Raw genomic sequence first — 26,327 nt, 5'->3', positions numbered from 1 at the left:
TTGTGTTTGTAATATGGCCTAGACTGACGGTATTGCCCAAAAAATATTACCAAAACAAATGTCATGGTTTTTGAATTTGCCACTTTGTTCTTCTGCTAAGAAGATATAGAAGACAAAAGGAAATATTTCGATTTATTTTTATAGATACGTATGATTGTTCGTGCTTATGATATAGCTAAACTATACTCCCTTTGTTCTGTGACCCCCTTTTACCAACATGTTCTTCATCAAACATAAAAGTAAAGAGAGGGATTTTGTTCTTTCTTAATGACTTTTTTGCTATTTTCTTTTTGAGTATTTGTTTATGTGCCTCTATTTTGTTGTGTTTGACAGTTTTCCTTAAGATGCGAACACAGAGATACATTAGCGGACAACAACAGACAGTGAGTTGGAACAGATTGTTAGATAATCTGCTAAAGAAATATTTTATATATGAGAGGAAAAATCACAAAGTTTTTAAATGTGTATTTATTACGATATTCTACAGGTGGCTTTACCAACCACGCCCTTTTTATGTTGCTTTGCTCGTAAAACTAAATGATGTCTTAAAATATATTTGGATCTTCAGGAAAAAAATATATAATTTATTTTTATTGTAATTTATGTAGTTGTCGCACATTTGTCCTTGATATAACATTTTGAATTATTTCCTTTGGCATACATACGTGTGTATGTTTGTTTGTTTATCATTATCTTAATACCTTGACATCCATTCTGTTTCAATACAACAAGCATTGTTATTATTGTGTCTGTATTTACTTGGCAGACTATTAGGCGCAATAATTATTTCGTCTATACTTTTAGGGGAGGATAAATGGCACAGTTATTTCAAAGAAGAATTAAAAGAAGAACGAAAACTAACATCAAAATACACATTATTGTTGGCTATAGAAAAATTAAGAATATTGGCACAAGAATATACAACGAGAATTATAATGTGACAGATGGTGTTCAACACAATAGTTGACTTAAAAAAACTAATATTAAATTAAAATCATGACATTTTTATGTCAACTGTATTAAAATATATGCATATTTTAAAATAAAGTACTAGTAAGCTTTTAGGATTAATTATGGAAGTATTCTCTGCATACATTTAGGCCAACAAATATAATCTACCGTTTATAAAAGCATCAACTATTTTTTATATAAATTAATTAGAATGTCATAAAACAAAGAAGTGCATAAATTAATATGCACATATGTATGTATGTATGTATGTTCTTTTACGGATGGAGTCCATACAAGTAAATACTTTGCCAAATATAAGTTTAAATGCATAAAAGTGATGTATGAACAAATTATACAAATTAATTGTGGAAAACAATTCAATGGAATGGAATATATGATTTTGAATTATTTCCCAGCAAAATGTTCTCTGCCAAACATGCTATTCATGCATGGGTACAAGTGATTTGGTAGAACATATTATTACGAATGTAACTGATGGCATTAAGTTAATTTAGATGAATCTCTCCGTTAAATCAACAATATGAAATTTACGGAAATTTAAGCAGTTACTTTGTTTGATTTAGTTTTACAACAACAACTACTGTATCATGAAATTATTGCTTAGTCAAAATTTGCCCTGTTTAATTTGCTATTGTTTTTGTTGTACTCTTGTTTTTCACCATTCAGTGACGTCATTGCTATTCATTCATTCTCTTGTATTTGTCACCCTTTCGCCCGTATATGTATGTGTTATTATTCCCTCACTGTGAGTGATATATGTATTTGTTACACTGATGAATTGTTGGCATTTGATATGTTACCAGATCTTCCTTCTAGAAACGTCGGTAACGAGAAGAGATAAGATTAGTCTCTCAGTTGTGATTCAGACCACGAACTTAAACCGTTAGTTTACTGCGTGCTTAGTAAATAAAGTCGCTTACCGATAGTTAAAGTAAAATCAAAAATCATTTTTGAATTGTAATCTAAACCCAGGTCAGGCAATTAGGTACCCGTGTGCGCTCATTTAACGTTGCTCTCTCCACACACACAATTCAACCCATTGAAAAAGCATGCACTCACACAATGACGCCCCGTAAAGTATGCAATAGAAAAGTATGGTGCCTGACGCTGATCTAAACGAACCCTAAGTTTATTTGGTACAAATCGTATCGGGAAATAAAACAACGTCTACATGGGATAACGTCTAATTCCGCACCAATATTTGTAAGCATCTCCACCCATCCTTTTCGCAAACGATTGACCCTCAAAAGATAAAGCCAATTTTAGATCCAATCCTTTGGCATAGTTAAAAAATTGGAAAATCGTCAAAAATCGGCAACGTGCTTCAAAACTACGTTTGGTTACTGTTTAATGCGAATTGTTCGCTGATAGTTATGTCAGTGAGACTGACTAGATAAGGCATACATTTTTTACAAGCTAATTTTAAAGTACAGATAGAATAGAGTCGAATCGATCGGACAAAAATTAGGTGCGATATGAGCGTTGGAAGGGTAAAAAATGACTGTGTTTCGTATGTAACATAACGGTGCCCATTGTAGCTCGAATACGGATGATTCGAACTTTATATGTTTTTGTCTGATACTTATAAATATAAAAAGATTGTCCCTAAGCGACATACTTTCTATTTTTTTCTTTTTTGATGGTTTTATGGCGGAAATACTATCAATTTTTTTGTTAAAATCATAATTTAAATTTGACAGCTCACCATTTTTTTTAAAATTAGATACATATAGTGAATTCCCTTTCGCTTAAGGACAAGACTATTAGGTTCTCAATGATCTTAAAAAAAATGCTGATCGGACGAGCTACAGTGGGCACTCCAAACAGTTTCAGTAAAAACAGTGTTTCGTAGGCATACGTTTGTCAGAAAAGTATGCAATATTTTTCAATAAAAAAATTCCGAAATAAGGTCACGGTGTGACCTTTCAGATAAAATAATATGAAATGCAACATTGAAAAAATTGATTTCTGGAATATAAGGGGGACAAATGAGTCGTCTTTGGAAATAAAAAAAAGCTTCAATTTGAACTTCACAAATGCAAAATTGCAATCTTGGATGTATAAATAGGAGCTCCAAATGGCGAAAATTGTCTAGCAACAACATCTAATATGCCTGATGATGTTAACCTAACCAGCTAACGATATCGCTAGATATCAATTTTTCAATGTAATCTCCTTAGGTCATAAAAAGCTCGATTAATTAAATTAAAATAAAAATCTTCTAAAAAAGTTTGGTAGATTTCTTGTAAAAAATTAACAATCCTAACTGAATATTTTCAGGTGATACAATTCGAAGGTGAAGCAAAACCATCAGATATGTACCAAAATATAGTCGATCAATCTAGATGGAACCTGCTAAGAACATTAAAAAAGCTCATAAAATAGAGTTTGCAACATTGCTTCTTTAAAGTCTTTCTTGAAATTTTGGTCAAAATATGGTTATCATGTTTTATTTCATGCAATTTTGACTTGCGTGAAAAATCTTCATTTTAGACCATAAAATCGTCAAATCGTCATTTTTCAATTTTGGGTCAAAAAATCGTCAAAATGACGATAAATCGTCAAATTCGGCAACGACTGGGAGCGACCCTGACTCATAAACCGACAGACCCCGCTGCGGAAAATCCCTATAAAGAGGATGTCCACAAGATGGTAGATGTAGTAAGCGAGAGTATCGCAAAACTCACAACGAAAAAAGTGCAGTGGTCAGGGGTTCAAAAGAAACAGGAGAAAAGAAACGGGGGATGCTCCAAAGAATTTCAAGAATACGCCCTCCACTACAGGATAAGATCTCCTGAGCTACAAAAAATCGCTAAACCTTTCAAGAAGAAAAATATTTTCCCACTTTCAAATGCTCCGAGAAAAACTCGTCAATACCAAGGTTGAGGAGACTGTTCAGAGTATCCTTTGACAGAAGGCGGCAAGCTGAGCTCGTGGAGTTCCTCGATTTACGTACTTTGACAACATGACATTTCCTAGTGTGGTACTAAATACTATACACTGCAGCATGGTGGTTATTTAGCCACTGATAAATGGTTCCAAACCGCAGTTGTCTAGAGCATTATCTAGCTGAGGTACCGACGTTGTTGAAGGCGTCTTCTATATTTTGGAAGAAGGCAAAGGTGTATTATGTGTACTCTCAATAGTTCTCAATAGTCCTAACAACTTCGTCTAGGGCTGTGTCTGTCGGGCGCCCTTAAAGATAAGTGTGTTGGCTGGAAGATACACTGCCGCTCACTTAATAGAACCCCCCTGTAAAATTGTTTTCAACCTTAAATTTTTTCCGAATTATACAAGATATGAAGTTTTTAAGTTTCAATTTCTTTCACCCTAAATGCGCACAACAATTTACAAAGAAGTTCTAAAACAGGCATTTCCAGTAGTGAGAAGCATTTTCGGATATTCCGAGTGGCAATTTCATCACGATTTTATAAACTTTTGTACATTTGTAGTCAGCAAAACTTAAAATTTTGAAAAGAAATGCGGATATCCTGGAGGGGCCGTCGTATTCTACAGTGGTAAATGTTCTCTAAAATGTATGGGAATGACTTATGCGTAAAATATACGACTAAAGGAGACAATACGCTTCCAAAAATAAAGTTGTTGAAAGAAAAAAAGCAAGCTTTATTATTTAAAGACTCCTTGCCAAAGCAGGATATACGGGTGTATCCTTAATCAGGAGAGATATACTTTTACTGAATATTACTTAAAGTACTTCGTAGAGAGTAGAGTGAATATGCATCGATATTCTAATACAATCTTTCTGTATTCCCAAGTTTTAAAGGGGGGTTATATTCAAATGAGCCAAATTTTTTACTTAAATTTTTGACTTTATTTTGTTTTCCTTGCATAATTCTTATACAAATTGGATTTGAATGACTGAGTTTACTCCAAACACATGAAGCAAAATATAATAAAACCTAAACACTTCATATCTTGTATAATTCGGAAAAAATGGAGGTTGAAAAAAATTTTGCAGGGGGGTTCTATTCAAGTGAGCGTCAGTGTATGTTGTTTGAGTTCTCAATATTTTCTCGAATTTGAACGTTGATGAGTCTTTCGAGCGTTTTAAGCTGAAATGATGAAAGGCTTGTCGAGCATTTAGAACAGGGATGGCCACAAACAACAACTTTCCTATGCCCGCGGGCATACGAAACACACGTACACTATAAACACATTCGTTAGGTTGATGCATTGTTTACGTTTCCACTCACACTAGCGCAAGTTATAATCTGCAAATGTGTGTTTGTGGGCATCCCTGATTTAGAATTTTTCTGACTGTGTTTCACTGATTTGAGTATGAAGACCCCGCTTTACAGGTCTCCAACTAAATTCTCAAAGTTGAGAAATAGACATCTACATTGGATTTGCACTAGCCAAATATTATTTGTCTTTGGAACATAATTTACTTACAGACTATGATTTAAAGAATATAAATATTTACAAAAAAGAAAAAAAACCTTTTTAATCAATATGCCTTCCGCGCTTTGCATCATTTTTGATATTATACCATCTGACCACGGGGATTGGTAGGGAGAGAAAGAAGCTGTGAATATCCCAAGTTACTTTACCCGTACTTATTATCCTGTCGGCTTTGATGTCATTTTCATTTATATGGATTTGCTCTTCGATAGTTCTTTTGGTATTTTAAACTCTTAAAAGGAATATACCCGAATTCCATCGATGAAGTCCATTTTACAATTTGACCCAAATTTGAAATAAATATTCCACAGTTTGGATCAAGTCTTGTAGGCTCAGAAAAGGAATGTTGTTGAAACGAACATATTCTGAGGGAAAAAATAGGGGATTGTAAATATATAAAAAATGTATATTGTTGGAGCAACCATACATTTGTTGTCATTTTGGTGTTTAATGCAAAATATGGTTGCTGTAACAATATATATTTTATTCACATTTACAATATCGTAGTTTTTCTCCCAGAATATGTTTGCTTCAACAATATTCGTTCTCTACGTATAGTAATTTCGAGATTTTTCATGTACACTAGACATTTTAGTTCGCGAATGTAAGGTTATAAAAACTTTCGGATCATTATTTCAGTACGAAAAATGTTATCTTTGTGATCCAAATTACAAAGGGTTAAACACATACGGTAGAAATTTTAAAATGTTTTGAAATTTTCCGGTGAAGCTACTCGAAGGAGCGGTACTTGAAGCCATGCATAGTGGTCACATTCGTATGGAAAGGAGTGCCAAAAATAGTTCTAATCGAGCTATCGCCTCGGAATTTTAAACATAGTTTTATAACGAGCCCAAAAGAGAGAAAACAACTTTTAATGGATGTAGGTCCACATTTGGGTGTAGCCCCCATATAAAGGTACCGCCCGATTTTTTTATATTTTGACGATTTTAGCCAAATTTTCCAACTGATTTGGCTGAAATTTGCATTTTGAGTTCTGAGAGGACAACATACCTCCTTGCAAAAAATGTTCAATATTGGTCCACATTTAGGTATAGCTCCCATATAAACGTACCTCCCTAGGTCCACGTTTAGGTATAGCGCCCATATAAACGTACCTCCCGATATTCAGTATTTTGACAATTTTAGCCAAATTTTCAAACCGATTTGGCTGAAATTTTGCATTTTGAGTTCTGAGGGGACAACATACCTCCTTGCAAAAAATGTTCAATATACGTCCACCTTTAGGTATAGCTCCCATATAAACGTACCTCCGTAATAAAATTATTGCTACTCATTTAAGGAAACCCAACCAACGCACAGTGGTTCAGAAATCGATTTTTCTGGCCAAAGCCCCCATTTTTTGTTGTCACCGATTGTTAAAGACGAAAAATGTTTCCCAATTTTGGAAAATAAGTAATTTTTGCAGATTTCTGGACAAAGAAACAGCTATTTCCCAGAAACTATAAGAGATATTGTGTTCATTGTTGGTTTTTGTTAGGTAGGTAATATTGTTGTTTTTAAGAGTAGTTTTAATAAATTAGTGAAATTCCAAGTTTAGTTGACAAGAACTTTTAGGGAACAGCTTGGAACAATGTTCCGTTTCCACAGAATGATGCCCAAGACTATCATCTTTCAGCCAATATATACTTTTGTAACCGTCACGTTCCGTCCGCTTAATACCTTTTTAAATTTTTTGAAATTACATGGGTAAAAATTTGTATTTTTTCCATACCGTTTCCCATATAATTTATAGCCTTTTCACACAAATCAGGTTTTCGGAGTCGAGTGATTTTTAGTTCGATTCCGACTCTGGAATCGACTTTTTTTACTACTCCAGACTCCGGAGTCGACTCTGAGGGTAATTTTCAATGCCATTCAAAAATATTAAATATGTACAAGTCTCCAATACATACATATCTTCCTATATGTTATATAATTTTTGCCCGGAGTCGGAGTCGAGTTATTTTTTTCGACTTAGACTCCGACTCCAACAAAATTGCTCGACTACAACTCGTAGACTCCGACTCCGAAACCCTGACACAAATTGAAATTTTTTTAATATATGAGTTGTTATAAGAGTTATAAAAGTATTGTGAAAAACCAAGGAGTATTTTTTCAATTTTGGAAAAAAAAATTAATTTTTTTTTTTTTAAATCTTATCCGAAAAAGTTTGTTTTAATTTTTTTGTATTTTTATGGTTTGTTTATTAGGGTTTGACCTTATTTAAATGTTTAGAACCATGGTAGAACAATATAAGGTAAGAGCAATACCCAGCTGACTGAACTGGGCTGTAATGTTAGTGTCAAATTCCATTCGACATTTTATATTTTTACTTCTATTTTCGCTGTATAATAGGGATATATTTTCTGAGGAAAAAATATATCATTAAAAAAAATATTTCCCGTAAAGACTTCTTCATATAAATGATATATTACCTCTTCCAAGTCCGAGCAACGTGCCGCACACCATAACACCTCTTATAGAAGAGGTACAATATTTTTTAATATGTGTGATAATTTGTTAAATTTGAAAAAATTAAAGCCCTGTGCTTCTTTGATTTCATAAACAATGATTTTTTAGCTACCCCGAACATTTTTGCAAGAATTATACTTTTTGCGTGAAATTGTCCATTTAGTAGAATGATATGGATACTTTCAAATTGAAAATGTAACAAATTTTTTTCCCACTAATAAATTAAAGTTGTTTTAATAAAATATTAAAACAACGACTATGGGATTAATCAAATGTGAAAAAATATTAGTTTTATAAATTCCAATAATTTATAGACATTTCCTTATTTTGTTCACATGTACTGGTGACAGTAACGTTACAAAAAAAAACAAATTTCTTTGTGGTTGTTGGTGACTTGTATTTGTTGTAGTATTTACTTTACCTTCTTTGTTCTACCATGGGTTAGAACATATGAAGAAACTCAAAAACCCTCATATTTTGATGCAAAATATCAAAAAAAAATAAAATTTTTAACTTTGACATTTTATTCCTCTGCAACCGCTAGACCAAATTTGGTGGTTTTAATTGTGTAGAAAAGTGTTATCTGTCGAACAAAAACAGTATTATGAAAATATCTCCATCCGTTCAAAAGTTACAGGGTTTTGACGATTCTGAAACGATTCTGAACCACTGTGCAACGGTTACGCTCCTTTTAAAGTTTATAATTTCTACTATAAAAACAGCAAACCACGTTAATATACAAATTTTTATTTGCATATCTCCCACATTACTACACCTTGATGAGACTGTTTATTTCTGGTACTTTAGGTCATCGTGTTTTTTTATTCCTTTCAAAATGCACTGTATCGCACTGTAAATTTCCATACCCCATATCTCTACACAAACACACCTACATCCTCCCTCAAAGTAGTCTACAATTTGGTAATCGCATCATCGCCATCGTGGCAGTCAACATTATACGACGAAAATAATGATCAGCCAAGTGTAACAAAAGCAAAAGTGTTTCACATTTTATTTCGAATTTATTATTTTAAACTTGTGAGCGACAATATTAATGTCATGTCGAAATGCCGTACGGTGTACCTCCTTCTTCTCTCTCAAAATATATAATTTCACCATAACCAAAAAACAACAACAAAAACAAAAATATAAGAAAAAACAAAAAAGTAACAAAACTTTTTATTTCATACTCTATTCCGCCATAGTCACACAGAGAGTGAACCGCAGGCAATAAAAGTAGCAGAATTGGACCTAAAAATATCGTCGTCCCCTAAACACAGAGATAGCCAGACCCCGACAGGGGAACACGAAGGGATGCCATCAAACATGATTGCACTACACGTGGTGGTGGTGGTGATGGTGTTGTCTAAAGGACAGAGGAGGGTTTTTGAATAAAAAACACACATTTCTTCCAACTATCTATCTGCCTGTCACCATTCAGTCTGTGTGTACGCCGTGTAAATAGCGAACAAACTGCCAACGAGTGTCGACCATTGTCGCAGGCCGGGAGGCATCTTATAAATATGTACATACATACATTTGTATTGTACATACCGCGATATGGTTAGAATGTGTGTTTTATATAAATAAACAAATTTGTGGCATTTAATGTACACCACCTACACACACTCACGCTATTTTATGTATTAGGGTGTAATGCAAATGAGTCCAAACAAGTAAGAAAGTTTAGTCGATAAAAGTATGTACACTGACATTAAAAAACTTTGACCTATAGACAGATCCAACATAGTTTTGCGGCAGACATCTCCAGTGTCAGTAAGACAGTGAGCACTTTCCACAAATACCACATATTGTAAAAATGTCAAAACACTCTGAGTTCAGACCTTATTTATGTAACGCAAAATTTGGTGTGTTTTGGACGGTACATCTTAAAAAAGCATGTCAACTGTTCTGAAAGCAGAACAACCAAGCAAAAATTTGGGAGCCACACGTACCGAATATCCCATTACTATGTAATGTAAACAAGCCACCTTCTGCATTACCAGTAAGCTCAAAAATAATGGATTTATTTTAAATTTCACAAGGCCAAACCACTTATGTTACTTATTACTGTATAATGAGTAGCCGGTCTTTGGTAATGGGAGTTTTTTGCGGGTGAAATTTTTTTCCCATCTTATTTTTCGGCTTTTAATGGCCACCCACTCATATATTTTTTCATAATTCTACACAAAATCTGTAGTCATTATACCCTAATATACACATTATGAAAATATAGTAATACTTTCTATTAATTTTAAATCTAATTTATGATAATCGTGTAATTTATGGTTATAATACCAAAAAATTGACAGCAAATTCTTCTATCACCACGAGCGAAAATTATTCGATTTTTAACACAATTTGGCGACACGTAAACACGAATCAATATTGCCGCTAGCTAAATACCCTCAGTCTGCGACTGAACAGATTCATAATTTTAAAGCGAAATTGGATTTTCTTAGATGACAAAACAGGTTTTAGAAGTATCCTGCGTACATTTTTAAAGGGTATGTTCGGTAGGTATGTAACATTGCAATGTAATGTAAACAAGTCAACTTCTGCATAATGGGTTTATTTTCTAATTTTACAAGGCCAAAGCACTTATGTTACTCATTACTAAGTAATGAGTAACCAATCTTTGGTAATGAGAGTTATTACCTGGGCAATTTTCCCATCTTATTTCTAGCCTTTTTTAATAATTCAACAGAAAATCTATAGCCATTATACCCTAATATACGCATACTGAAAATATAGTAATACATCTTATTAATTTTAAATCTTATTTATGACAATCGTATAATTTATGTTTATAATGTCCTGAAATTGACAGCAAATTAGTACCGCCAGCTAAATACCTGAACATATCCTTAATTTTAAAACAAAATGGGATTTTCTTGGGTGACCAAATAGATTTTAGAAGTTTCCTATGCACATTTTTAAGGCGTATGTTGTGTAGGTACATTAACAATGGGCCTCAATCCCACGGCGGTCGGTTCTATGCACCGGCGGATTGACTCCGAGGAATCATGGACCAGGGGTCGTCACCTCAACGATTATGCTGCTTGCTGCGCCAGAGCATCTCTCAGTGTGTCTCCAACTTCATCGTCGGATACGAGACACTCCCGTAGTCCTCCACAACAAAAACAAACACAGCATCTAACACGCGAAGTCGTTGTTCAGCGCCCAGGAATTCATCGTTCCTGCAATTCAATTGCCACGGTCTTTGCAACAGAGACAGCGAAATAGTAGACTTTATAAGTCGGAGGAATATCATGGTCCACGCGATCCTGGAAACAAAGCTAATCGTCACCTGTAGCTTGCAACGTTGCGATGGTTACAACGTATCAAGATCGTAGTGTAGTGACTCATATGAATGTATGGGGTAGCAGAAAAGTATGGGATTGTCGAGGTAGAGTTGCTGAATGTGTACATACCGCCGATGAAAAACTGTGCCTTGGGTTATGCCCGACATTTGTTTGCTATTGGAGGTCATTAATGATTCTAGGGGACTTCAATTCTCATTATGAGCTTTGGCATTTCATTCTAGGCACTGGCTGAGCAAATTGATTGATCCACATCTTTCCACTCTGAATGAAGACGCTCATACGAGTATAAGTGGAGATTGCCACAGGAAAAGTTGATTGACAAGGTTCAGAGAATTTACCAATCAAAGCTTCAGAGAGTTGACCATTCCCACATTTCCTCGGATAGCTGAGAGAATTTTTCCGGACATCAGTCGCTTGCGACATACCTGCGGGTCGAATACCCAAAATCAGATCAAATTTCCCAGCAGGGGCGACGGAACTACCAAATGAGCGTGATGAGCTTCGTCGTGCGAACCCTGAAGACCCAGCGGGAAAAGTGGCTAGACTACCTGATACAATGAAACATTTGTACAGGATTAAGTAAAGGTTAAATAACTCTCGAATCCGGGAACGCGTGACAGTGACAGATCCGAAGAGATGCGCGTGTTATTTCAATCGGCAGCTTTTGAAGCACCTCGACAGTGATAGGGCTCAGAGGAGTGTTGTTGTTGTTGTTGTAACAGTGTTTTTGTTATGTTTATTTGTTCGTTCCTCTGTTCAATCTGGCTCTGGGTCTATCTCCAGTTCAAGAAAAGTGGCTGCTTCGATGGGATGTAGCCATAGATCCACTGGAGTTAGATGGGTAGGTTTGGCGGGGCAGTTAAAAAGGTGTTGTGTGTCGTGCGGGCCCATGCCGCATACTGGGAATATGTCTTGCACGGTGCGATCGATTTCCGCCCAATAAGAATTTAGGCGACTGCAATATCCCGAGCGTAGTTGGGCCAAAACTACTCTAGTTTGTCGTGGCAGCTGACGCTCCTCAGCTGCGATAGATGGAGGATGTACTCCAAGTACTTTATTCACACTATAATTGCTTAAGGCCTTGGCAACTGCGTCCGTGTGAATGCTATTTAAAACTGCTTGATATGCTTGTTGATCTAGGGGTTCTCTCCTGTATCGTTGGACCTCTCCCTCTAGAGCATGGATATCCTTCCTGATCTCCTTGAATGGGCCGGGCCTACCCACAAGATGGTGATTGGGATGGCTCACACGATAACATCCAAGCAGGTACTGCAACGAAAGCATCTCATTGTGTTGCTTTACAGGAAGAATTTTTGCCTCCTCATGTAGATGGTCCACTGAAGATTTGAGGAGGCAACCTGTCGCTGTTCTCAGGGCTGCATTTTGGCAAGTTTGAATCTTTTTCCAGTTCGAATCACACAACCTCGGGGACCAGACTGGAGCCGCATAACTTACCACAGACCGACCTATCGCGTTATATGTTGCCATGTGGTGAACAGAGTGGCTGTAGATTTTGTGGGGGAAATCTGCATATTCCTCGAATGGAAAAAGGTGGTAAGATCAGTTAAATAGTTGTTCAGTCTCTCACAGATGTCATCAGGATAGGTACCCGACGCCAAGATCGTGCAATCATCCGCATACGTCACGATCTCAATGCCGTCTGGAGGGGGTGGAATACAGGAGAGGTAGAGGTTAAACAGTTCCGGAGATATCACCCCACCTTGGGGAACTCCCTGTTTCACTCTACGGGGTTTGGACTTCTTATTCCTGAATTCCACGTACGACTGGCGTCCACACATATAGTTGACTATCCAACGTTTCAAGCTTGGCCGGAGGGTTGTCTGCTCGATGTCCTCAAACAGCGTGGAGTGCCTGACTGTATCAAAGGCTTTTGATAAGTCAAGAGCCACCATCACTGTTCTATCGCACGGCCGTCTCTGGTTGAGTCCTTTACAGATATATGTGGTAATGGCGTGCAGCGCTGTTGTCGTGCTGTGCTGCTTACGGAATCCATGTTGATGATCGGCAACTTGATAGCTATTTCTGATACTGGGGAGGATCAAGGCCTCAAGTGTCTTTGCTACGGGCGACAAAAGCGAAATCGGTCTGTACGATTCACTTTTGCTGGCATCCTTGCCTGGCTTCCGTAGTGGGACCACCCTGCCCATTTTCCAGACTTCGGGAACAACGAGAGTGGCTAGCGACAAGTTGAAGACTTTGGTGAGATACTCGACTCCCGGCTCATCCAGCTGCTTCAACATTACCATGGAGATTCCATCAGGGCCCAACGCTTTGGATGATTTAGCGTTCCTGATGGCATTGGCAACATCATCCATTGTAAATTGTGGTGGTTCATCCTCGGCAGGAAGAGATCTGATGCGACGTAATACTCTTCTCTTCGCCCTGTCACTCTCGGGATGCTCGACAAACTGTCGATTGAAATTACTTGCGCACCTCTTCGGGTCAGTCAACGTAACGTCGCCAAACGTGACTGAGGTCCTATCTTCCCTTCTTCCAGGGTTCGAGAGTGACTTAACCGTTGCCCACAATTCACCTATACCGGCTCCAATGTTGCAGCTCTTCAGATGATTTAACCATTTGTTCCGCTTATGCTCGCCGACCAGCCTGTTAACTTCCAGTGTCAGCTCCCTGACTCTGGGGTCATTGGGGTTGATACGACGAAGCTCATCACGCTCGTTTGCTAATCCCGTCGCCTCTGCTGGGAAATTTGGTCTTACTTCGGGTATTCGACCAGCAGGGATATGGCGAGCGGCTGCAGCAGTGATGATGTCCCGGAACGTCCTTTCCGCTACCCGAACATCAGAAGGATTGGGCAATTCTCTGAAGCGGTGATTGGTGAACTCTCTGAAACTCGGCCAATCAGCTTTTTTATGATTGACGAACGTGCGGCGTTCAGAGGTGATGAAGTCGGGTGGTCTGCTAATGGAGACAATTATGGGGAGATGGTCTGATCCAAGGGAAATGACGGGTTGCCAGGTAACGTCATTTGTCAGACCAGGCGACACGATGGTTGTGTCAGGCGAACTGTGACACTCTCCTCTAATTCTGGTAGGGGCGTCCTCATTGACCGTGCAAAACGTAGAGCTATCAATCTGCTCAGCCAGCGCTGTACCTCTCTGGTCGTTTCCGAGGGTCGAATGCCACATCTCATGATGCGCATTAAAATCCCCCAGGACCAGACGATTATGACCTTGCAAGAGCGGGCTAATGTCAGGCCTATAATCATGGATACAGCTATTTCTCGGCGGGATGTATACATTCAGCAACTCTATCTCGGCAGCTCCACACCTGACTGCTACCCCCATACATTCCATGTATGGGTCATTAGAGACAGGCTCAAGCGAGATAGGTCTGTATTGGACAGACTGGTGCAATAGGAAAGCCAATCCCCCACCTCCACTTCTGGTGCGATCTTTCCTCAGAACATTGTAACCATCGCAATGCTCTAAGCTGTGGTTGTTGTTCAGCTTGGTTTCTTGCACCGCCGCGACCTTGATGTTCTTCCGACTCATAAAATCTACTATCTCCTCGATCTTACCTCGGAGTCCATTGCAATTCAATTGCAAAAAGGCTGCATTTTCGGGGATTGGGACAACAACGGCTGGTGTTAAAGGCTGCGTGTGTGGTTGTTGTCGAGGGGACTGCGGGGGAGTTTCGTAATCAGACGACGAGGGAGTCTCATAATCCGACGACGACTCACTGGGAACTGTGTTCACACAGCATGCAGCAACATAGTCCCTGTCGTAGTCCCTCACGTGGACGAGTCCAGAGCAACCCCTTAGATGCACCCACTCCTGACATCTATTGCATCTCACCGAAGATTGGATGTGGGTGAAGATGCGAATGTGACAAACTGAGCACAGATATATTGGTCCTGGGTTTTCTTCCGTCCCGGCTCGGACCAATAGAATTCGGAGCAGGCATTCCGGGATATGCTGCTCCCAACACAGAAAAACGAAACAAATACGAACATGTACACACTGAGGTGGCAGCCGCTGGCCGGAACATTGGTTTTGCGTTGTTCCGGGTCAATCCGGTACGAAAGAACCCGCTGCCGTGGGATTGAGGAGTGTTCGAAGAGCGATGTTGCAGATCTCATCCGAAACGCGAAATCATCCAAAGCATTGGACCCACACGGAATCTCAATGGCAATGCTCAAGCAACTGGCTGAACCCGGAGTTGAGTATATAGAAGTGTCCTCAATCTATCGTTAGTCACCCATATTGTACCAGATGCCTGGGCAGTTGGCAAGGTGGTCCCACTTCTGAAGCCAGGTAAGGATTCCAGCAGAGGTATAGGCAGATCTCCTTCTTGTCGCCAGTAGCAAAGATTCTAGAGGCACTACTCCTCCAAAAGAATGAGAAACAGATTCCCAGTTGCTCAACATCAGCAGGGATTCCGGAAAATGCACAGCACCACAACAGCATTACACGCCATATCCACACATATCAGTCGAGGACTGAACCAGAACAGGCCGTGCGACCGAACAGTCATGGTGGCTCTTGACCAATCGAAGGTCTTCGATACTGTCAACCATGCCAAACTGTTCGAGGATATAGAGAATACAACTCTCTAGCCGTGTTTGAAACGATGGGTGATCAACTATATGTGCGGACGCCAGTCGTTTGCGAAATTCAGAGACAAGAAGTCCAAACCCCGTATAGTGAAACAGGGAGTTCCCCAAAGAGGGGTGATATCTCCGGAACTGTTTGACCTCTACCTCTCTGAAATTCCACACCCTCCAGGCGGCATAGAGATCGTAATGTATGCGGATGATTGTAAGATCTTGGCGTCGGGTCCTATTGTCGATGACAAATGTGATAGGTTAAAAGTCTACATAGCTGACCTAGTGCAGCAGCTAAATCCACTGTTCGCTACCTGAGCGACTGAAATGATGGTCGATGGTGTTCTGATTCCGACCGTTAGTGGTTGGTTTCAAGATATTGGATGTAAAGTTCGACAGCATGTTTAATACGGCCGCGCAAGCCACAGCTATTTGCGACAAAATCAGAAGTAGCAACAGGTTTTTCAGGCACAGAAACCTTATAAAGCAATAGGCCGGTCTGTGGGAGACTATATAGCGCCAGTAAAAACAACGTGACAAACATTCTCCGATCATGAACGCTCTAAAAAAATATCTCTCAGACTTAATGTTTTCAAACAAACTCTTCTTTTCCCACTTTATTTAAGAATTACCAATTTAGGTCAACTATTTTCCAATTGAAGATAATTGTTAATGATAAACCTAACAATTAAAACATTTTATTAGAGTAACAAAATCTTAAAAAAAAATAAATTTAAAATTTTATTAAAAAATATCGTAAATTTAAATATTTTTGTCTAGAAAATAAAAACAAAAAAATCTTTCCAAAATTGTCTGCCCATTAAAGATGAAGGGAAATAAAACAGTAAAATGTGTGAACACAGTATTACAAACATTAAAGAGAGAATATAACATATACACATTTACAAAGTTATAAAAGATGTTTTCTTCTACAACTCTTGCAAATAGATGTCAATATGTTACATAAACAAAATCTATATAAATATTATATTTTTTCTTATTTTCATGGCTGCCCTTCGGCAATGAATTCTCTCACTATTTGTTTAATAAAGAAAATGATTTATGAAAGATCTAATGGATTTGCAGACTTTTGCAAAATGCTACAAAATGAATAGAACGGCAAAATCTGTGTGCTTAGGCATTAAGCACGACAGACAGAATACTCCCATGTGATTTTTGTCCTCCCTCCCTCACAACAGATGCCATCATCATAATGGCAACAAAAAGAGAGTTTGACATAATGTTTTATGGAACTACCCCATCTATTTTTCGTTTTTGTTTTTTTTTTCTACCGAAATCAAAATTCAAGAATTCCCTTTGCTTTTGTGTGAGTGTGTGCTTTTAGGATTAATTGTGCATAAACATATCTGGCATACTTTTAGGTCACTGGTAATAGCTTTTTGATAACACTGGGCAACAAAATATTTGCTTTTCTATGTACTCATGGAAAGACAGATTCTCCATTTTAGGTAAAACCAGTTGCTATATTTTTGAAATATTTATATCAAACTTTTAAATATTGTCACATGGTGTACGACGCATCGTATTCACAAAAGCAAAGCGATGCAAGAAAACTGTAGCATACTTTTATATCTTAAAGCCACAGAATTTATTACCACAATAGGAGAATTGTCTTCTATGTGGTTTGAAGAAATAAAACAATGAGGTTTTTATATGTGGTATTCTCATTTGAAAAGTGAAGAGTTGCTAATTTGAAATAGTTTTCCCAAAAAATGCTCTGTACTAATAAAAAAATGTTTCAATATATTTCAAACAATAATGTTATACATTCTTTATGAAAACATAACATTATTGGAGTTAGCGAAACAACAAGAACACATTTTTCATAACAGGAATTAATATTGTTACGAATGTAACTGATAGGTTTAAGTAAATTTCCGTTAATTTGAATATTTGAATTGTAACGTATACTTCTATTAAGTAGTTACTTTATTTAAATCGGGCTACAACAACTACTCTCTCAATCATTCTAGTTCAGCGATGTTCACCATCTTTTTCTATTGCATACTTTAATTTTAATTGAGTGCATGCTTTTTAATTAGTTCAGTTGTTTGTGTGGAGAGAGAAACGTTCAAATGTGCGACGCTGTTCTAGTTCTTACTTTTCATCAGAGTAAAGCAATGTGAGTGTCGAGAGCGTAAATTTACTCTCGCTCACAACTTGTGTAGACACTAACTGGCGGTGAGCGAGAGTAAATTTACGCTCACGAAACTCACATTGCCTCACACTGCTTTACATGTTATTGATGTGCTTTTGTTCACTTTCCCTGCAAGCTAAAACGATCGCGGAAGTGGCTTAGACGTGTCGCCAGGGGCGATAAAAACAGTTGCGGCGATAGTCGTGGAAGTCACCCTGAAGTGATCTCCGTTGCGAAGAATTGAAACACACCGGCGCGACGTTTTGGAAGTCACTCCAGGGACACTTCTTGGAGATCATTTTCGCGATAGTTCTGGGAATTAAAAAAATATTTTTTTTTATTTTTATCTATTTATATTTATATTTTTAGTACGCTCTTTTAAAAAATTATTTTTTAAAATTTCCGCCTACATTAATTTTGTCATTTTAAAATATAATGTTGTTTTCTTGCCTGACTTGGGAAGCGAACCCGGACCTTCAGAGTGCAAAGCTAGTATGCTTACCACTGCACCACCGTCACATAAAATGAAAAATGTTCGATATTTGTTGAAATGTGTTGAATTTTCAAATAAATGTAAACAATCGCATTTGAACTCACTGAGAAGTCACTCCGAAGTGTAAGCATACGTGATAAAAGGTAATCATTATAATGCTATAGAAATTGTTTATGTAATTCAGCAACGATCTTTCTTGGCGTGTCTCCGGAGTGACGTTTTAGGCGAGGGAGTGAGAAACTCACTTCCAAATTCAGGCAGGGTTTGTGTTGCCAAAAATCATGCAATTATCACTTAGTTCCTTATTATCTTTGTTGTACCCTTTTATGTTTGTTTTGCTTGTTTTGATAGTTGTGACGTCATTATCCATGCTGTTGTTGTTGTACGCTGAGTATGTGTTTGAGTGCTTATCGCACTGCTAAATTGGTGGTCTAGAAATATCGGAAACCAAAGGAGATTGGGATAAATACAAGGGAATTCAGCAACAGCGAGTGAGTTGTGTTCCAGACGTCAAACTGAACAGTCGATTAAAGAAGAAGTAAAGGAAAGCTGTGTGCTTACTAGAGTCAAGCTGAGTGCTTAGTAATTAATGTCGGTTGTGAATAAGTGTAATAAAGTAAATAAAGCATTGTAGAAACGTAATCTAAAACGAACCCTGTTAGTTAAATCTAATTCCGTAATAATATTTAAATTTCTAGAGTTGGTTGTTGTTAGGTCAATCTCCAGTTCCAGGAACGTGGCTGCTTCAATGGGATGTAATCACAGATCCACTGGAGTAAGTTGAGTCGGTTTGGCGGGGCATTTGAAAAGATGCTGTGTATTGTGCGGGCCTGTTATGGCATCTGCAACACTCTTGGACCACTTCTTCTAGATCATGAAGACTCTAGCAGACCCGCCTGAATGGCCGGAGTCTATCCACCATATGTTTATTGGGATAACTCTCACGGTAACACCTGAGCAGGTACTGCAACGAAAGCATGTGCTTGTGTCGCTGTACTGGAAGAATCTTTGCCTCCTCACGTAGATGGACCACTGGAGTCATGAGAAGGCACCCAGTTGCTATTGTCTGGGCGGCATTCTGACAAGCTTGAATCTCTCCCCAACGCGTGTCACTTGGATTCGTGGACCAAAATGGCGCCGCATAGCTTACCATAGACCGACATATCGCACTATTTGTGGCCAACAACTCTCTCTCTCTCAACTCACCTCTCCTTTGCGCCGTTCATATGGTAAACAGAGTGGCAGGGCGGACTGCTGATGAAAGCAATTATGGGGAGAAGTTCTGATCCAAGGGAAATGACGACTTGTCATATAGTTTTACAATTGGTAATAGATTATACCGTAATAGGGTGATTACTTTAGGCAAACATATGTATGTATATCTCACGCACTAACCACCTTGAAATTATTATTTTTTTATACCCTCTACCATAATATGTAGGGTATAATTAAATTTGTTATTCTGTTTGTAACACGTCGAAATATTCATCGGAGACCCTATAAAGTATATACTTTCTTGATCAGGGTAAAATTCTAAGCCTATATAACCATATCCGTCTGCCAGTCCGTTTGTTGAAATCAAGATACAGCTCGCAATATTTAAGACAGAGCTTTGTAATTTAATGGATGTTTGGATAGAACGGTACGACCCGATTTTCGGTATTTTGAAGGTTTTAGCTTCATTATCACACCTAAATGACTGAAATTTGGTATTTATTCTTCGTTTAGGGTATAAAACTTTCATCTGAAATTTGTCGGTAAAGGCCCACCGATTTTCGGTATTTTGAAGGTTGTTGCCTATTCCTGCGGCATGACTGAAATTTGGAATTTATTTTTCACTTAGGGTATAAAACTTGGATATGAAATTTGTCGGTATAGGTCCACACCTTCCTACCAATTTTCGGTATTTTTAAGGTTGTGGTCTCAATATTCCTCCGAAATGACTGACATTTGGTATCTAGTCTTCTTTTGGGATATAAAACTTTCCATATGAAATTTGTCGGTATAGGTCCACGCCATCATATAGCCCCTATTAAACGGTACCACCCGATTTTCGGTATTTTGAAGGTTTTAGCTTCATTGTCACACCGAAATGGCTGAAATTTGGTACTTAGTTGTCGTTGGGGGTATAAAACTTTTCCGCCGATAGCACGGTACCCCTCTATTTTCGGTATGGTGAAGGTTGTGGCCTCAATATTCCACAGAAACGGCTGAAATTCGGTATTTAGTCTTTCGTTGGGGGTGTAAAACTTTACACCTGAAATTTGTAGGTATAGGTCCACGCCTTCATATTCCCTCATAGAAGTGTACCTCCCGATTTCCGGTATTTTGAAGGTTGTGGCCACAGCAACCCACCGAAATGGCTGAAATTTGGTATTTAGTCTTTGTTGGAGGTAAAAGCCTTTCTGACTGAAAATTGTAGGTATGGGTCCACGTTTAGACATATACCCCAATAAAGGGTACCTACCGATTTTCGTAATTCTGAAGGTTGTGACGTCGATATCCCACCGATAGACTGAAATTTGTTATTTAGTCTTCCATGGGTTTATAAAATATTCAAGAAGATAATTATCTGTATTGGTCCTTGGATGCTACCATGACTACAACAAACATTTGGTTAGTTCCCACCATTTGACTCCTTTCCTCGCTTCTTCTCAGAGATTAATAAAATATATGGGAAAACATTTATTTGGATAATTAAAATGTATTCCTTTGAAGTAAATAGTAAGCTCCCTATTTTCCAAAAAACACATACACACATACGTTATTTCTAAGAGGATTTAACAATAATTCTCATAAAAGACCATGTTGAAGTAATTAGATAAAAGCTTTAAGAACAAAAACAAATAGCTTTTGATTCTATGGCAACAAAAAAAACGAGAAAGGATTAAAACTAGAAAAACAAATACAACAAATTTGAACAGAAAGTTGTTTTTGTTTTGTTTTCCTTTTGGAAATCCTTAAATGTGTGTATGTGTACGAGCATACACACATATAGTTTTTGTATTGTGTGTGTGTGATCCAAAAACAAACTTCCAAACACTTAAGAGGTCTTAGAGAGGATTGACCAGCAACCGAAACAAATACCAAAAAAAAAAAAACATTTCTATAGAATTTCATCCAAATGCAAGTCACATAAATACAATTAGCCATAAAGTCCTTGAATTAATTCCATGTATATGTGTATATATGCTGGGGTGTGTGGATGTGTGTGTGCAACTTTGGCCAAATATCAAAAACGTGTTGAAGCTATTGTTCCAAATCACTTGTTAAAGTTAGATAATAAATTACCAGAATTTAGGTTATATGGAATAAATGGCAAACAAAACACAAATAATTTTGTTCTTCTTTCTTTTCAGATTCGAAAAGTAAAGGAGGTTAAATTGGCAGTGGCAAATAAATGATTTCGTAAACAATAGAAAACGGCTAAATAAGGCTTTATTATAACCCTTGAACGCCATCCTTAATACAATTCAAGACATTTTGGATTTCAACTCACTGTTATAGGAAGACTGTGCCAAAAAGTGCATCTATAATGCCAGTTCATAATTCACCTTCTCCCCCAGTCAATTCCGAATTTGCAATCAATCCGGTTGGAAACTTAAATCGGCTGGACCAAAACGTTGGCCCGTGTGACCCATATTCAACACACAATAAAAACAAACAAAAAAAAAAAAACATTGTTCCACAACATCCCATACGGGACAAGGGAGACTTCTGTCATATCAATGAATGCACCCCGATTCATATTTAGCCCAATTATATGGGACCTACTGTTTATCGCCGAGTCCGAACGGCGTGTCTTAAGACACCACTTGTGGAGAAGTTTTCAAGGCTGAAATACTCAGGAAATGTCGCCAATATTACTGAGGGGTATTTTGCCACCGTTGAAAAATGGAGGGCGTGCATACCATTGCACCTCGCTGGCACACATATACAATACAAAAATATATCGAAATAAAATTAAAGAGCAAAAAAGCAGAGCAAGGAGTTGACCGAAGTAAACAAATATGAGTCAGTATCAGCATTTGCGACTAAGATATATTCTCAGCCTCTGTGAATTAAAATTTACATAAATGGACAAATCTCATACCGGCTACACAACAGAAATTCTTTTCCAAAAAATTATGTGTTTTGGGGGTTTTTCAAAATTTTGTTTCTAAGAAATTTTTTAGTTTACAGTTTGAAAGAACTTTTGGGTCATTATGTCAGGAAGCATGAAATCTCTCTCGAAAAATATTAAGTTTTAACCAGAAGAATTATCAAAAACCATTCTCGAACAATCCATAACAGTTATTCGAAAACACTGTGCAACAAGAAAATTATTAACTATATTCTGACACCGCAGCGTGATAGAAGTCCAAAAAATAGAAGACACGTGTCTCGCCGTTTTTCCTTATCTCATCAACTTTCGGGGTTATAGGTCTCCAAAGGTTTGAGGATTTGATGTAAAAAGGGGTCATTTTTCAAGACTATATGTTCCAAAATTATTAACTATATTCTGACACCGCAGCGTTATAGAAGACCAAAAAATAGAAGACACGTGTCTCGCCGTTTTTCCATATCTCATCAACTTTCGCGGTTGTAGGCATCCAAAGGTTTGAGGCTTTGATGTAAAAAGGGGTCATTTTTCAAGACTATATCTTCCAAAATTATTAACTATATTCTGACACCGCAGCGTGATAGAAGACCAAAAAATGGAAGACACTTGTCTCGCCGTTTTTCCTTATCTCATCAACTTTCGGGGTTATAGGTCTCCAAAGGTTTGAGGATTTGATGTAAAAAGGGGTAATTTTTCAAGACTATATCTTCCAAACCGTTAGAAATTTTGAATTTATCTCAGAGGCAAAGATGTAGATCTTGTCTTAAGGAACAAAAAAGAAATTAGATTTAAGTTCGAGAAAATTACAAAGGCAATTCAGGAATTATGGACTTGTCCCCGAAAGAAATTGCACCCATAATAGGGGCAGCGAGAACAATCTGCTGCAAAAAACGATCCGAGTTATGTCCATATACTGTACTTTTATCAAAAATTTTTCACATTTTGTGGACATCAATCCTACGGTTCAATGCACCAGATTTATGCGTAGGAATCTGGAACCGGTGACCGTCACCTAAACAATTACGCTAAATTTTGTTGGGTACTGGGGCACTGCAATTTTGGGGGAAATAAGACAGTTGATGAACTGACAAAACGAAACCAGTCCTCTGACCTTCTGTTGGAGGAATGTGTCAAGACATCGCTTTGCTTGTTCCTCAACAAAGTCGGTAAGCTCTACGCAGAGAAACCGGATTTGGCAAGACGTACCTGGTTGCTAGATATAGAAGTCAATCTGACCCACAATCTCAGGGCGTACAACTACGTAAATAAGAAATCAGAATAGCTATACTGGTGCCTTAGACTGTCAGTCAAAGGACTTAGACAGACAACTGCAGGTCTTTCCTGTCTTTCCTCCATCCTTTCCCCTCCTATCCCCTTTCTATCTCTTTGCAGAATGTGCACAATGGATCACTGATCTCCAAGTGAAGTGGCTGTCGACAATCAACGCCAGCTGCGCATCCTATAAACTTATCCAACCTAACATTGTGCTCCCTCCGTTTCTTCACCATGTGTCAACATCGGAGATTGTAATGAATGTAGGGAATGGTTGCACTTCCGAGGCAGCTCTGGTTTTAGTCGCCTCCAGCACCTCTGCGATGGGACTTATGTTTCTGCTTGCTGCGCCAGATTATCTCCCAGCGTGTCTCCAACTTCGTTGTCGGAATACAAGACATCCCTGCAACACATGATGTCGTTCAGCGCCCCGGAAACACAACGTTTCTGCAATTCAAGTGCAACGGTCTTAGCAACAAAGTCAGTAAACTTGTAGATTTTATGAGTCGGAGGAACATCATGGTCGCCGCGATCCAGGCAACGAAGCTCACCGTAACCTGTAGCTTACAACGTTGCGATGGTAGTGTTCTTTGCGACGGAATCGTTGAAGAAACGGAGGAGTAGGATTTGCCCTCAGTCCAGCTGTTTAAGCTCTTGCTAGAGCTAAAAGCTAGTGACCCATACATAATTTAATGTGGCCATACCGCCGATGAATAGCTGTGCCTTGCGTTATTAGCCCAACAATTGTACGTTCTTGGAGAGCAATAACAGTCATGTACTAGGGGACTTCAATGATCACCATGAGCATTGGCATTCCGTCCTAGGCAATGACAAGAGATGTACAGCGCTGACCGATCAATTTGATAACTCCAAATTTTGCACGGTGAACGTAGAGGCTCCTAGATAAGAGGAGATTGCCACAGCTTGTCAGACATTACCATTGTAGCACCCGGTCACCATCAGATCCGTTCATCGTCTCTATGAACCGGTCACTAGAGTTGTGTCAAAGGAACTATATGGAACTATCTAGTTCACTTCGCAGTTCCAATGGCCCACATTTTTTCTTTGAACAAACTGCGTATACTTACTATCACACGTTATATTGCATGATGTTACTCATACGTTTTGGAACTAGTACAAGGAACTAGGAACTAGATTACCCAACTCTACCGGCCACTCTACATCATTAAATCTTACCGTTTTACTTTTCTGAACCATGGAAAGGCTGATTGCTGAAGGTTCAGAGAATTTAACAGTCGCCACTTCACAGAGCTTTTCTGCCTTCAGATCTTCGGCTAGCTGTGAGAATTTTCCAGGACATGATCACTGCTGCAACCGATCTCTACATAAATGTTGATCGAATAGCCGAAATCAGACCAAATTTCCCAGCATGGGCGACGGGACTAGCAAATGAGCATGATGAGACTTACTCAACAGGCTTTTTGACGAACATAATCCTGTACATTGGTACAGGATTAAGTAAATCAATCTCGAATCCGGGATAGAATGATAATAGAACGGCTGTCGCCTTCAACGGCTTGATAGAAGAGCCCTTCCAGCCTAGGAAGTAAACCCACAATTTATAATGGGAGATGTTGCAAACGTCATTCGAAACGTACACATGGTTGGGACCACACGGAATCTCAATGGTGATGCTTAAGCAACTGAATTAACCGGGGTTTAGAACTCGACAAGACTTCTCAATTTGTCTTCAGCCACACCCATATTGTGGCCTGGTTAGTTGTCAGGGTGGTCCCGCTACTAGATTGCGGAAAATGCCAGCACCACAACAGCCTTATACGCCATATCCACACATATCAGTCGAGGACTGAACAAAACAGACCGTGCGACCGAACAGTTAAGGTGAAACTTAACCTATCGAAGGCCTCGATGCTGTCAACTATGCCAGGCTGTTCGAGGACAAAGAGGAGACTTTCCTCCAGTCGTGTTTGAAACGTTGGGTAATCAATTATAGGTGTGGATGCCAGTCGTTTGAAGAATTCGGAAATAAGAAGTCCACTACCCGTAGAGTGAAACAGGGAGTTTAACAATGCGGGGTAATATCTAGAGTTGGGCAACCTCGTTCAATTGAACGATCTGGATCACTGTCCTCATTCAAAGACGAATGAGTAACATCATAAAAACCAACGTGTGAAATTAAGTATAAGCAGTTTTGCCAAAGAAATTACCGGTGTCCATTGAACGAGATAGTGATCCGGATCGTTCAATTGAACGAGATTGCCCAACTCTAGTAATATCTCCAAACCTCTACCTTTCTGAAATACAACACCCTCTAGACGACGGGTTCTATCGTCGATGACATATGAGATAGTTTATATGTCTAAATAGCTGACTTAGTGTAGATCTTACATCTGAGGAATATGAAAATATTCGCCACCACATCCCCTGCCACACAGTCGACGAGGTGGAGACTGAAATGAGGCTTCCACTGAACATATTGGTCGATGATGTCCTGATTCCTAACCACCATAAAAAATTGGATGTAACGTTTGACAGCATCTTTA

The 26,327-nt window shown here is 38.4% G+C and overlaps 1 protein-coding gene and 1 long non-coding RNA gene across 13 annotated transcripts in view; one reads left to right on the top strand and one right to left on the bottom strand.

Moving 5' to 3' along the window:
* Positions 1 to 22,826, top strand: part of LOC141402529 (uncharacterized) — a 28,189-nt gene extending 5,363 nt beyond the window's left edge. The window contains exon 3 of the long non-coding RNA XR_012412651.1: positions 21,788 to 22,826. This is a non-coding gene — a long non-coding RNA (uncharacterized lncRNA). The remainder of the gene's footprint in view (positions 1 to 21,787) is intronic.
* Positions 1 to 26,327, bottom strand: part of bol (boule homolog, RNA binding protein) — a 335,751-nt gene that overhangs the window by 97,741 nt on the left and 211,683 nt on the right. The gene's annotated exons all lie outside the window — the stretch shown is intronic.

The sequence above is a fragment of the Musca autumnalis genome, unplaced genomic scaffold (genome assembly GCF_047663935.1).
Source record: "Musca autumnalis isolate F117 unplaced genomic scaffold, ASM4766393v1 scaffold_4, whole genome shotgun sequence".
Classification (NCBI taxonomy): Eukaryota; Metazoa; Arthropoda; class Insecta; order Diptera; family Muscidae; genus Musca; species Musca autumnalis.
Note: the sequence above shows the minus strand (reverse complement) of the source record. Positions and strands in the feature narration are given on the sequence as shown.